This window comes from Pinus tabuliformis, chromosome 3_1 (genome assembly GCF_031772625.1).
Source record: "Pinus tabuliformis cultivar Carrire ecotype Pingquan chromosome 3_1, CPIR1, whole genome shotgun sequence".
In the NCBI taxonomy this organism is placed as follows: Eukaryota; Viridiplantae; Streptophyta; class Pinopsida; order Pinales; family Pinaceae; genus Pinus; species Pinus tabuliformis.
In genome coordinates, this window is record NC_142301.1 from 580,903,685 (window position 1) to 580,918,799 (window position 15,115).

Consider the following 15,115-nt stretch of genomic DNA (forward strand, 5'->3'; position numbering starts at 1 on the left):
GAGCAAGGAATTTGATATTTCTAGGAAATCGAACTCCAGAGTAGCAACTGTGTGTTGCTGGAGGTGATTTAGTAGTTTTGAAGCAATGCGAGAGGGGAAAGGTTAGTAACGCTGGAAGGAATTTTTGCCAGTCCAGTGAATGTATAGCAGAGAGATAATGTACTCCACAGAGAGTTTGACATAGTGCAAAGATTTATAGGGAGATCTGTATTTTGCTAAGGATAAGTCGAAATTTAGAGGCAAGAGCTAGAGTGGGAGCCCAAAGGCCAAAAGATCGAGTTCCCAGAGCAGCATCTGATCAACAAAGTGAGAGAGACACTTGTCCCAACAGGGTGACGTAGATTTGCTTAGATTGACGCAGAGGCAACACAGAGTTAGCAAGGGGAAACTTATCTTGAGCCAAGGTCAGTGTCAAATCATCGATGGAAGTGTGATTTTTCTCATTAGACTTCTGTTAGTCATTTTATCTATATGGAAAGCTAGATTTGAGTTTCCATAGATTTGTACTTATATTTACTACTACATAATAATAAAACCCTCAGTTGCTGCACCAATTTTCCCAAGTTGGAATTTTTCCTAGGACATTGGTCTAAAAACAACAATGTTTATTGTGTGCGTGCATCTATTCTTCCAATGTTTTTATTTCTTCCGCAATATTGTATTTGTGAAGGCTGCAGTGTATATGTTTCGATATTTACCGTAGGAAACTGCAAGTAATCTGGTTGATTAATTTAACAAATAGAAGAAACATTCTCAGTTTCTCTAGTAGGATTCAAGGTATTCGATTTTTCATAGTGCTTTCCATTCCATTGGGCGGTGTTGATGTTGTAATAGGAGTTCAATGGTTACAATATTTGGGAACAATAGCTTTTAATTTTCAAGAACTCTTCTTGATTTTTTTTTTGGGAAGGAAAGGAAATTTAATTTAGGGGTATCACAGGGAAACCAAGGAAGACAATCAATTCTAATGGCATGACAAATCTTTTGAAGAAAGAACAACGATGCATAATTTCATAATTATGCTCACTATATGTTCAAACATCGAAATTATCCATTTCTCTAGATCTCCAAAGAACCTTGGATAATCAATCTAAGGTATTTGAGACTCCCAAAGGCCTCCCACTTATTCGTGATCATGATCATGCTATTCAATTGATTCCAGGAAGTGTTCATGCAAACATCAAGCCTTACAAATATCCCTATGCCCAAAAGAGTGAAATTGAACAAATGTTTGCAAAAATGCTAGAGGCCGATATAATTCAACCTATCCAAAGTTCTTTCTCTACTTCAATAGTATTGGTGCATAAGAAGGATGGATCATGTTATATGAGTCCGAATTATAGAGAGCTCAACAAGCTCACTATTAAAGATAAATTTCCCATTCCTATCATTGATGGATTATGGGATGAATTACATGGAGAAATTTACTTCACTAAGCTAGATATTCATTCAGGATATCATCGAATTAGAATGAATACTAAAGACATTTCGAAAACAACATTCAAGACCCATGAATGTCATTATGAATTTTAGGTCATGCCTTTTTGCCTTACTAATGCACATTCCACATTTCAATGTTTGATGAATTCAATTTTCAAAGCCTTCCATGGAAAAATTGTGTTAGTATTTTTAGATGATATACGAATCTATAGAAAGTCTTGGAAGAATCATGTCCAACATTTTGACAAGGTGCTCAAACTATTGGAGGAGAAACAATTATATGAAAAAACCTCCAAATGTTTCTTTGTAGTACAAGAGGTCGAATATTTGGGTCATACTGTATCTCATGAGGATGTTAAAGTAGACCTTAACAAAATTAAATCCATTAAGGAATGGAAAATCCCCACAACCCTAAAGCATCTTCAAGGATTTTTAGGGTTGATAGGGTATTATTGCAAGTTTGCTAAGAATTATGGGAGAATAACAATGTCTCTAACAACATTAGTGAATAAAGATGCATTTTCTTGGACTCTAGATGCAACTAAGGCCTTAGAACATCTTAAAGAGGCAATGTGCAAAGCACCGGTCTTAGCTACACCATACTTCACAAAAACCTTTATTGTGGAATGTGATACCTCATGAAATGGAATTGACGTTGTTTTAAAGCAAGAAGGAAGACACATTTCTTTTGAAAGTCATCTAATCAAGGGAAAGTATTTACACTAACCCTTTTATGAGAAGGAAATGTTGGCAATACTACATGAACTAAAGTAATGGCGACCTTACTTAATGGGAAGACACTTCAAGGTAAAAATAGATCATGATAGTCTCAAATACTTTTTGGAACAAATATTATCTTCAAAAGAACAACAGAAATGGGTCACAAAGATGTTGGGTTATGACTTTGAAATCATCTACGAAAATGGGAAGCAAAATGTTGTTGTAGATGCACTCTCAAAAAATGATGAGGATGTGGAAGCATTTCTCTGTGCCCTTTCTATTATCTAACCTGATTGGATAATTGAAGCAAGGAATGAATGGAAGAATGATGAAGAGGCATGGAAACTCATTCAAAAGTTGCAACAATATCCCAGTACATCTGAAACATTTATCTCAAAAAATGATTCATTATGGTACAAATATCACTTATATCTATGCAAGAATTCTCGACTCAACTAAAAGATTCTTTTGGAATTGCACATCTCCCCCTCAGGAGGGCACCCAGTGTTTTTAAAAACTTACCACAGGGTCAAGAAGGATTTTTTTGGGATGGCCTTAAATCTGATATTCAGAAGTTTGTTGCATAATGTTTGGTTTGCCAACAAAATAAAGTTGAGACAATTAAAACCCTGGGTCCATTACAACCGTTAGCCATTCCAAGGCAGCGTTGGGAAGAGGTCTCAATGGATTTTATCACAGGCTTACCCAAGTCCGAATGAAAGTGTGTCATCACGGTGGTAGTTTATATGTTTACAAGTATGCACACTATCATCCTTCTAAATCCAGTACAGTTGCTACTACATTTATGGAAACAATAAAAAATCTACATGAAAATCCAAAGATTATTGTAAGTGATAGAGATCCCATTTTCAGTGGAAATTTTTGGACAAAATTATTTTCTTGTCTTGGTACGCAATTAACTCACAGTTCATCTTTTCATCCTCAATTTGACGGGAAAACCGAGATAGTGAACAAATGTTTGGAAAGATATCTTTGTTTCTTTGTATCTAATAAGGAAACACAATGGGTCAAGTGATTACCTATGGTTGAATGGTGGTATAACACTTCCTTCCATACTGCAGCAAAAATGACCCCATTTATGGCACTCTATGGATATCATCCAACATCCATCCCATCATAATTAAGAGAAAATTCTAAGGTTCAAGCAGTGGAAGATCAGATATCGAATCAACAACAAGTTATCCAATTCTTAAAGGATAACATCACTCTAGCGCAAAATCGAATGAAACAACAAGAAGTTTTGATGTAGGTGGCTGGGTATTTTTATGGCTACAACCATACAAAAAAATGTCCCTAAAGCAAGCTAAGAAGGAAAATAAATTATTAACCAAGTACTATGGTCCTTACAAGGTGTTGCAAAATATTGGTACTATGGCATACAAATTGGAGTTGCCTACATCTTCTCAAGTACACCCAATTTTCCATGTTTCATGCTTAAAGAAGGTTATCAATGATAGGCTCCTAGTTCAAACAATATTGCCAAAACTTGACGAAGAAGGAAAAATCATATTGGAGCCTAAAGCAATCAAAGAAACAGGAACTTGGCAACTACATAATTAATCATTTTTAGAGTATCTCATTAAGTGGAAGAACTTACTCGCTGAAGATTCCACATGGAGGATGAGAATTTATACAGAAGCATCCAAAACTACTTAAGCATTGAGGACAACGTTTTTTTTTTAAGGAGAGGGGCATGTTAGGTCCCTATAATACTAGTGTATCCCCCTTATTGTTATTAGTGTAGCCCCTTATTGGTATTGTAGCCCCCATATTGTTATTGTTGCTCCCAATAGAAGCCCACTATTGTTATTGTTGTGCCCTTATATTATTACTATTATGTAGGCTCTGATTATAGTGTGACCCTTTAGAATCCTATATATATATATATATATATATATATATATATATATAAAGGAGGTATTTTCATTTGAATCATTGAAGAATTGTTCATTTATGTGATGTAAAGGAGGTTGCCTCCTCAAAGAGGCTAATTTTCAAGTCGTTGATCTATCTTTTGTTTTGTTTTGTGATATGGTTGCATAATAAAGAAAAAGAATCTGAAGTCAAAGACTTATATTATTGAGTCTTCTCTTACATATCCTTCTAAGACTACTATTTTAAGATTTGTAATGTTTTCTTTTATGTTTTGATTTCTAGAGTTCGTAGAACTAATATATCTTGTTAGAGCTTTTGTGTTGTTTAAGTTGTATGTATCCCTAAAAAGGACTAGATTAAGAGAGAGCCTTCACCATTTAACCAAAATATGAGTATATTATTCTCGATTTCGTCTTTCATGTTTGTTTTCCTCCTCACATTGAGATTTGTTTATATTGTATACTCAATCCTTTCTTTATATTTTCCTTGGTAGGAAAGCTTGCAGAATACACAAAGGTTATGGATGAAACTTCAAAGTAAAGTTTTGAGTCATGAAATAAGCTTTAAATCCTTTCAAAATGATGGTTTACGAGGTTTGTTAAAGAACAACTCAAGGTATATCTTAAACTATAAGTTCTATTGCAAAGTTTTCTTCATACAATAGGTATGATCGTTCTTACTTGAAATTTGCTTTATATTACTAACATATTTTTAGTGCCCACTCTAGTTTCCTGACCCTGATACGACATTATCTTAGACACTCTATTCTTCGAGGACCTCAGATTGAGGATCTGGACCCATGACACTATTATTAACGATTGAGATATTCATGGTTGTGATGTTTATGAATGCTTTCCATTGATATTATGGTAGCATGAATGGTTATGTATCTTATCTATCAGTATTCTGATGATTGCAATATTAATAGTTAAGTTGGTCTCTATTTGAAATTATGATGAGGGTAGTAAAGAATATGTATGCGCTCTCCTAAAAGCATAATGAGGATAAATTTTATGGATAGGTATATTTCTACGATGTTACGATGTTGATAACTTAATGAATATGTATGTCTCCATTGATGATTATTAATGATAGCCATGAGGGATGTGTCCCCTATGTTACCTACTTCCTTTAGTTCAGACTTACAATGGACAATGATGTGAATGACCAGGAATTGTTAATGATGCTATTATGATAATTGACTAACATTGAGAAACCGTGTTACCGATGATTATTGAGTATGGCAGTGAACCATCAGAGGCACTCGCATATGACGAGTTGATAACACCTGGTTTGATGAAAATTCATATTATTTTATCTTTGAAAGTCTAAGTCGATCTTAGAATCTGCCATATATGTTTAACTATATTCTGATGATATATTAATGGTTGCAGGCACAGATTAGTTGCTTGACCGAATGACTCACATATGGGTGATGGGGTTGTACAAGTGGATGGAACTACATGGGAGGGGTGGGATAGAGTCCCTAATCCCACCCACTAGCACTCCCGCCGTGACTTGGGCTGGAAGGGTTGAAGCACCTTCGCCTTGAAGATCACAATGCCATGAGGGCAGGTCCCAAAGTTGGGCCGCTCATGAGGACTTTACCGGGGGGCGCGCATCAAGGCGGATTCCTTGATCCCCGACACCATTAGTCTCACTATAGCAGGCAACATAAGAGATGATAGTGGTCTATGACGTTGCACTATATTTTCCCCTCGTAATCACTGGATGCTTGAAGGGCAAGTGGTGTGGCACCCTTGGAACTTCAGGGGAATTTCTTGAAGGGCACGACCAACTTGGCACCCTTAGCATCACAAATAAACTATTAGGTGTGGCACCCTTGGAACTTCTAGGGAAGTTCTTGAAGGGCACAACCAAACTGGCACCCTTGACATCACAAATAAACTATTAGGTGTGGCACCCTTGGAACTTCTAGGGAAGTTCTTGAAGGGCACAACCAAACTGGCACCCTTGACATCACAAATAAGCTATTAGGTGTGGCACCCTTGGAACTTCTAGGGAAGTTCTTGAAGGAAACAACCAAACTTGGCATCCTTGGAATCATTAAAAAGAAATAATAATAAATAAATATAAGCAAGGAATGAAAACTAGGTAAATTTACATCAAGGGTAAATAATGATTAGAAACCAATGTAATTAAATCAAAAATAAAACTTGGAATAAGGAGGATCATAGGAAGAATTAAAATAGAGTACCTTAAAAACTCTACCCTTCCCATTTTGGAAAATACTAGGAAGGTTATGTGGTTTAATTAGGAAAAAGGGGAAAGACAAACATAATGGTAAGGATAAAGATTGATCCTAAACTAATTTAAACCTAATTAAGAAAAGGGGAAGGTGAATTAAAATGAGAATAATAAATTAAATTTAGAGAAATGTAGAGAAGCTCCATGTGTCAACAACCAACATAAGAATATCCATCTAGGAGATAACTTGAGTTAAATTAGGGAGTAGATTGGGGATAAAATCTTGACTCATTAATTGACTTCAAGTAATGAACACAAATTAATGAATAAAAGGAGGGAATAAAGAGACAACTAGGAGAAGAAATAAGAATCTTGGTGAGGTGAGGAAAATATTAGTTTTAAATAAAAACTTAAGTAAATAATTTTGGGAGACCCTTGATGTGAGAATGACACATGGGTGGGTGAATAATCAAGCTATTGAATTAAAAAAAAATAATAATAATTAATTATGCATGACATGACAAGGGTCACATATGAGGACTCCTATAAAAGAAGGGGCAAGCCATGGAAGAAGGGACTTTTTGGGAACCCTATTGTTGGATGGATGAGATGTTGTGAGAGCAGTGATTACGAAGCTATAGTAAGTTTGGTGAGGTAGAGGATTTAGAGAGGGGACTCTTGAGCCAAGGTGTGCTCTCCTCTACTAGCTAGTGCTTGTCTCCATTATACAACCCCATTGCAGCTCGGGGGTCTGCGGGGAAGAAGAGTACCCAAGGAGTAGGCTGGGAGGTTAACCGGTGAGTCTTCGCATTCGGATCAAGTGCGTCATCATTCACTCGCGGAGGTGACCAGCTACAAGGGAATACCAGCAACAACAGAGCAAGCGGAGTCTCGCCTTCTGGTGAATGGTACACATGTATTTCATTACTATGGATCTTAGTTAAACATATGTAAATGTTATGATATGTTTTCTTGAAATGAGTGTCAGGAATGTGTGTGCTAAATAAATTGAAATTTCAATGCGTTTCTTTTCTGGTTGTATTTGCTGTTAACTTTAAAAAAAATAAAAAAATATGTAATTAGTCTGAATCATGGTCCTTACAATATTTATGTCTAGGGTTTTGAATCATAAAGATTCTTGTTAGGGTGACTAGTAATTAGATTGAATCTAACCTCATTATACTGTCTCTTTTCATTTTTGTGAAACGCTAACCTTTAGGGTTCACTGTAAAAACCTATCCTTTTGATACTAAGGGTATGCCGATGTTAATGATGAAACCCTAGTATATTTAGGGGTTGTTGATAAAGTCTAGAAAATATAATGAGATCATATTCTTTTGAAGTTTAGGGTTTTGATAATGTCACAGTAAAAACCCTAGTCCTTTAGGGTTTCCTTTTAATGTCTAGGTTATATAATGAAACCCTAGATTTTTCGGGTTTGGTGATTTAGGGTTTATGAAAAAAACCCTTGTAATAGCTAAAGTAAGGTCCTAGGAATGTAGCCGTAGGTGCATATTCTTTCGTATGATCGAAACCCTAGCCCGGTCAAGATTGTTATCTACTTTTGGAATTTGATGTTTGCATCTAGGGTTTATAACAAAACCATAGAAATAAATTGATATAAGGAAATATCAATGATACCCAAGATATGAAATGCTAGTATAATTGAGATATATAATTTGACTTTGTTGGTGAAATATAGGGTTTGCAACAAACCCTATTAGATTTTGACATCTTCATTGATTGATAGCAACAAACCCTATTATTTGGATTGATATCTTGATTGAGTTGCTAATATCTAAGGCTTTATGTCTTGAAAAGTGAGCCTAAGGTTTGTGACAAAACCCTAACAACATGTTGAAGTCTAGTATATAAAAGATGTGACCCTTACTAATTATGAAACTAAATAGGTTTCAATATTTCATGTCTAAAGCTTGCATGTAATAACATGATTTTGATATAATTGACTTCATGTTTATGTATATTTGTATTTAGTTGTACTTGCTATTAAAGTTTTGTAGGTACACGATCTTAAAGATGTTGATAGTGTTCATAATTGAAGATGATGTTAATGATGAGCATGATGGAGGAAGCTGTAAAAATGTTGATGATCAAGATGACCTTGATGCCATGAGAAAGAAATGAAGCCTTAAAAGATTGAAGTCTCTCCAATCACTATAAGGAAAATAACTTCTAGTAGAGGTTATAACAAAGGTTTTTAGTGTTATAAAATTGGCAAAAATTGTCAAAAAAACATCTGTTTGTGATAACGGTTGTTTTAGCAGAGATTATAATAGAAATTCATCACAATCGAAAACATATGGGTGGCCAGAGGTTTTAGCAGATGTTTTTTGTTGTGTGCTTCATAGAACAAGTAGCACTGGTGCGCTGCATCTATAAACACAAGGGTATACATACATAACTAAAATCATCGAGGCATTAAATGGAAAGAACATTGATGCATGACATGTATATGACCCCGATTCTTATATATCAAAAAAATGCTTGAGGCATTCTTTGAAGGAACAACATTGGGGCACACAGAAAATAATTGCAGTCCTAGTGATTTTGTTTAAATTCGTAGCACTGATGCATATCATTTGTATAAACGTACTGGTGCGTTTGTTACATAAAAGGATTGATTCTCTTAATTTTAATAATTCACCGGGGTTGGAAATAATATTTTGTAGGACCATGGTGTTAGTTCTATGAAAGAAATGGTGCATTAAGAATTACAATGCATCGAGGCACTAATTGCAAACAATACCTGACATTTGAAGAATTCTATGTAGTGAAGTCCTTCCAGGGGTGGGTGGGTGGATGATAGTTGGGCCCCCCGATTCTCTTTCTTTCTCCCCTCCCACACCGGCTATAGCTAAGGGTAGTCCTTCATTGGATTCCATCTCACTAGCCGGAAGTCACGAGGATGGAATCAAGAACTTCCTCAACCTGAAGGATGTCACTCCCTTACAGCTTTCATCCCTCGGTTGGCCTAACTCACTAACCCAACCACCTTCCAGTGCTTAAAGAAATAAACACCCTGGTGCTCTCGTTTTCCGAAATGACACCGGTCATGCAAAAAGATGCCATCACAATGCATTTATATAACATAATGCACTGGTGCAATTTTATGTTGTGGATGGACCAATATTTTATATGAGTTTTATTTTTATGTTTTTCCAAACATCAACCTGTGATAGTGCAATTATGTTAATTTTTTAAATCAGTTATTTATTGAAAAATCAACATATATATCTTATAACAATATTCATATAAATTAAAATTTGATTAGTGCATTTGTATATGATATTTGGATTAATTTGTTATATTATCAAATTTCGTTTCTTTATTATAATATTTAATCATCCATATATTTAATCAGTGGTGTAACATTTCACAACGACATTGGATAACACAATAGAATAAATTAAAATGTATTTTATTATATATCAATAAGAGACTTTTTATCATACAAAATGAGATTGTTATTGGTAACCCATTGTAATTCAATTGGGACTCTATGTCTTTTACATTAAACAAGATGTTTGATATTCATAGACAATTATTTCAAAAATACAACAGTTTGCATTGATATCCAAATAGATCACCATTCTTCATTGGAACCGTTGTCAGTGCTCGAGCAACTTCCATGACTTGGGTTATTTTGAGGAATGTTTGATTGATTGCATCTATTGTTTCCGTCTTCTTGATCTTGTTCCATTTACAAACATAAAAATAAAGTGTAATGAATGTATCTATATTGATGAGAAAAATAAAAATAAAAATAAATAATATATATCAATGTAAATCGAATAATAATGTACCATAACAAGAAGTGACTCATAAACTGTGCACATGGTTTCAAAACCAAGTCTTATTCTTTGTTGCAACTAGTCTTCTGTTGGTATAGTTCCATACTTCGTTTCTTGCATGTTTTAAACCCCATTATAAAATCATATATTTAATATAAAGGTTTTTTTTGTTCTATTAATTATAAACTTAGAGAAGTAAAAAAACATAAATACTTACAAATTCCACAATTAATTTTTGTTATGCCAACATATATTCACAACTCGTATTTAACTCAATGTCAATTAATTCTTTTGATGGACTTTCTTTGTATGTTACCACCTATTTGAAGACATTCAAGGATGGTTGCTGTAAAACAACTTAAAATAAACAAAAATGAAACTTTGAGGTGGTTTTTTTGTTTTTGTTTTTTGTTTTGTTTTGTTTTTTTGTTTTGTTTTGTTTTTTTTTTTTTTTTTTTCGCAGAAAAATTGAACTTTTTTTTAAGAGAATAAAAAGCTACAACTGTAGATGCTAGAGTCATTACTAACACCGTGTGATAAAAAAATAAAATGTCATTGAGTAGACGAAAACATTAACCATGAGCATATTCAGAAGTATCTAGAAAAAACACAAAAACATCGGGTCTCTCCATATTCTGGAGAAAACAATCCTTATAAAGTGTTGTTTCAAAAATAAAAACTATAACATATAATATCCATAAACATATACAAGTTGTATCAATAATATAACACTGATAAACCTGAGAAAATAGTGAAAGTAAATAAACATGCATATGAACAATCCCCTGTTGAAAGGCTACTACTATGATCCCTGGATCCTTCCTTCTTCAGTCTCTCTTATATTCCATCTGCCTAGAACCTATTTCATGCTCTCCTTAGAAAGGAGGCATGCCTCGGAGTTCCATTCCGTGTATATGCGACACACATAAATGTAGTCAAAACCCTATTTTAAATGTAAAATTTCTTCAATGAGAGGAAGCAAAATGTGATTTTGACATCTTTGAAGTTCATTAAACCAATTTATCACATTTAGGGAGTCACAAAAAATTTGTACTGAAACAATCCCAATTTCCCGAATCCAACATAATAATAATTTCAAAGAGAGGAGTTCTGCATAATTGTTTGTTCGAGATCCAAGGCCAATCAAAGCTTTTAAATTCCTTTGAAGATTTATGTGTATAACCAAACCTGCCCCACATTTGTTCTGAGCATCAGATGCTCCATCAAAATAGGCCCACGAGATTTGTGGATTTATTTGTTCCTCTCTAATGATTCGAGGAGATGGAGATGCTATTATGCTTGGAAGGAGAGAGAAAATAACGTCACACTTAATAGCAATAAGGGAAGGGGATGAAATAATGTCATGAAAAACATTAGGGAAATTTTGAAGTCTAAAATGGGCCTCCTAAGAAAAATGTACAACCAAAATAAACTTTATAAGAATCGATAGGATTCAAGATGATGATGTCAACCATGGGGGATGATTCACCGTTTTTGGAGTAAAAAAGTAAAAAGATGAAAAAATAATCAAATAATAAAACTACTTTTTCAACTTATATCCTAAGGTTTTACTCAAATTTCGAGCGGCAATGCTCGTTGGATGCAAAATTTGATTCATCATCCAAGGAGTACCCATGTTGCATACTTTTGATGGACCTTGCTACACGAAAAATGATAAATACATGAAAAAACGTGATTGCAATAACGTTTTTCATGTATTTATCATTTTTCATGTAGTAGGATCCATTTAAAGTATGCAACATGGGTACTTTTAGGATAAGAAATCAAATTTTGCATCCAACGAGTGTTTCTGCCCGAAATTTGAGTAAACCCGTAGGGAGATAAGTTGAAAATACAAGTTGAAAAAGTAGTTTTTTCTTTTTTCCCTCTAAAATTTGATGATGTATTCTAATCTTATTTTATTATTTCCACAATTATTTTATAATTTCCTTAAGAGGCCCATTTTAGACCTCAAAATTCCCCTAATGTGCATTTGTTTCTTGCAAGCCAAATTCCCCATGAGATTATTGTTGGGACATTTCTCAAATTGAAACCTTGGGTTGTTATAAGGAAATATTAACAATTACTCACACACTTTGATATAAACCATTTTTTCCCCCATGAGATTATTGTTGGGACATTTCTCAAATTGAAACCTTGAGTTGTTAGAAGGAAATATTAACAATTATTCACACACTTTGATATAAACCATTTTCTTCCTTGTTGTCCCCTTTTACGTGCTAAATCAGTTCCATATTTTTTTATTTTCAACAAGAAAATACTTGAAAATTAATATTTAATGCTAAATTATTTTTTTATATGTACAAAGTCAATCATGATTACATACATTTGAAGCATATTGTTGTTGAGATGACTCCTCCTGTGATGCAATTATGTCTATTTCTTTGACCATCTCCTTGTACAGTTTTTTGAACATTCCTATTGACATGTTTCACATATCAACTTGTTGATCATTTGGGATTTTCATAATTTTCCTGAAAAAAAGTAATAAAGTATTTTTATATTGATATATGAAAACTAAATATAACAAAATTGATATTAATAAATGAATGGTTTGTAGTAATATATACATATAATTTTAGAAAATCATTTTAATTAGGAATATTACGTTTTGAATGATTTTTTTGTTTTATATTTTTGCTATTGCAAGTCTAACATGTCTTATTGACCATTGCTCTGGAAACGTTTCTTGTAGTTTACATATAATTTGGTTTTTAAAATCATTGAATTGATTTTTGTATTGTAAGTGGAAAGTACATTTATATAGGTTCGTTCCACTACACCTCTCATATTTTTGTAAAAAAATTGCCCCCTTTTAATTAATTTCTAACACCACTCCAAATGAGCTAAGGACCAATTGATCATCATTTACATGTTTTATAATTTTTCTTTTCTTAGAACGACATTGATACTTTCTTTCGTTATTGCTCCCTGTATAACGTTAAACATATGTGAATTAGTAGATTGTTTGCAACATGTTATCTAATATTCTTAAGTATATTATTAATGAAAAAAAGAACTCATATTGAATAGTTCTTTTTCATTCACGTGATTCATCCTTCTATAGTTTTTCTATCAGGTTTTTACGCTCTTTTGCATCTAGATTATAAATAATTTTATCGACCTTCTTCATTTTGTGGCTTTGCATGATACAAACTAACTAATACATATTAGTTAAACTTACATATAGTTCAAACATATTAATTTTGTAAAGAATTTACAAAGAGCTTGTTTTCTCTACTTTTTTCGATGTGTTATCATTGTGTCGATCAATATTTTTTTATTTGACACCTTCTCAAACATTTTTTTTATCAGTATACAACATGTAGCATTCAATACATAAGTGATTAAATATATTTTATACATAAATTAAATTATTTGTGAAAAAAAAGAGCTCTGGTAACTGGTTCAATTATTTGACCCAAACACCCTAGTGCATTTAACATATTAAATGCACCAAATGTTTAATTGTTCAACACCCACAACGAAAAGTATTACTTTTAAAAAAATTTAAATTATAACGGTGCAATTTGTGACAATAAAAAAACCGTCATCATAGTAAAAAATGAACACAAAAAAAAATAAATTAATTCACTTAACAGTGCTATTTGGAAGAGGCGAGCTGGTGCATTATATTACACCTAGTGCACCAATAAATATACCAAGTTTTTAGGGTTGATAAGATTCGGTGCGATAGAAAAACCACCAACACCAGTGCATTAAATTACACAAGGGCGCATTAAGAAATGAATGTCATTTAAAAGAAAACAGACCGGGCGTTAAATTGTTCTGCATCTTCAACAAAAAATAATTTTTAAAATAATTTTAAATTATAGCGGTTCTATTTGGAAGAGGCTCGTCGGTGCGTTATATTACACTAGGAGCAATGATGAACAACCTTGATAGAACTGACAATGTTATAATATATTGGTGCGTTGTATTACACACGGCACACTGATGCGTTATATTACACAAGGTGCACCGTGAAACATATATCCATTTAAAAAAAACAGACGGGCCCACAGGGTTTGGATCTAATTCAATAAGTGATCATTTTACTTTGAATGTCAAACACCCTATATATAATAAGTACACAAACCCATTAAATTTAAATGCTTAAAATAAAAACTTTAATTGTGAAGTGGTGGAGGGAGTTAAACACTAAGATGAAATTTTGCAGTCACATAAGCAAGAAGAAGGGTTTAAGGTAAGTATTGAATTTTTTTTGTTTGTTTTTTTTTTTTTTTTGGTTTTAATTAGATTTAAATAGAAACAAAGATTGTAAAGTTTTTTACTAGTAAAATCAATAGAAAGTTTTTTATTACATAATGTTTTTAATTTTTTTATTGGATTGTGAATAAATCTAACAAAAATTGTAAAATTTTTTAACAATAAAATTAAAATATTTTATATCTAGGGTTTTGATTAAATCACCATACCTTTCAAATTCTGATCTTTGCTGCTTCACAATGCTCACAGTATGTCTCTTTTGCAAATGATCTTTCTTTTAATTAAACCCTAACAAAAATTAAAAAAATATATATATTAATAGAATAAACAATAAAATTTCAAATTCGTGTTATGCATGAGTTTGAGTGAATCACCATATTTTTTAGCTTCTAATCTTTTGAATAGTTATGCTGCTCCAAAGTATTTTGTTGCTGCACAATGCTCCTGATATGTATCTCTTGCAAATCACTCCTTTGAAATTTTGGGAAAAATAATGAAATAATGAATAACTTTTTACTATTTAGAAAAATTTATGAAATTAGATTTTGAAAAATCAATTGCTGCTAGCTTTATTTAAAAAAAATAAAAAATAAAAATTGCATTTTTTGTTTTTTCACTTTATCCAAACCTATGCATTCGATAGTAAAGTGCATTGGTGTGTTTGTAAGAAAAACACACTGACATTGTCGGAGCACCAAATTTTTTCAACGCATCAACATTGCCAGTGCGCGAAATTTTTTCAATGCACCATTATGTTATAAAATTTATTTTTTCAAAATACTAAAAAG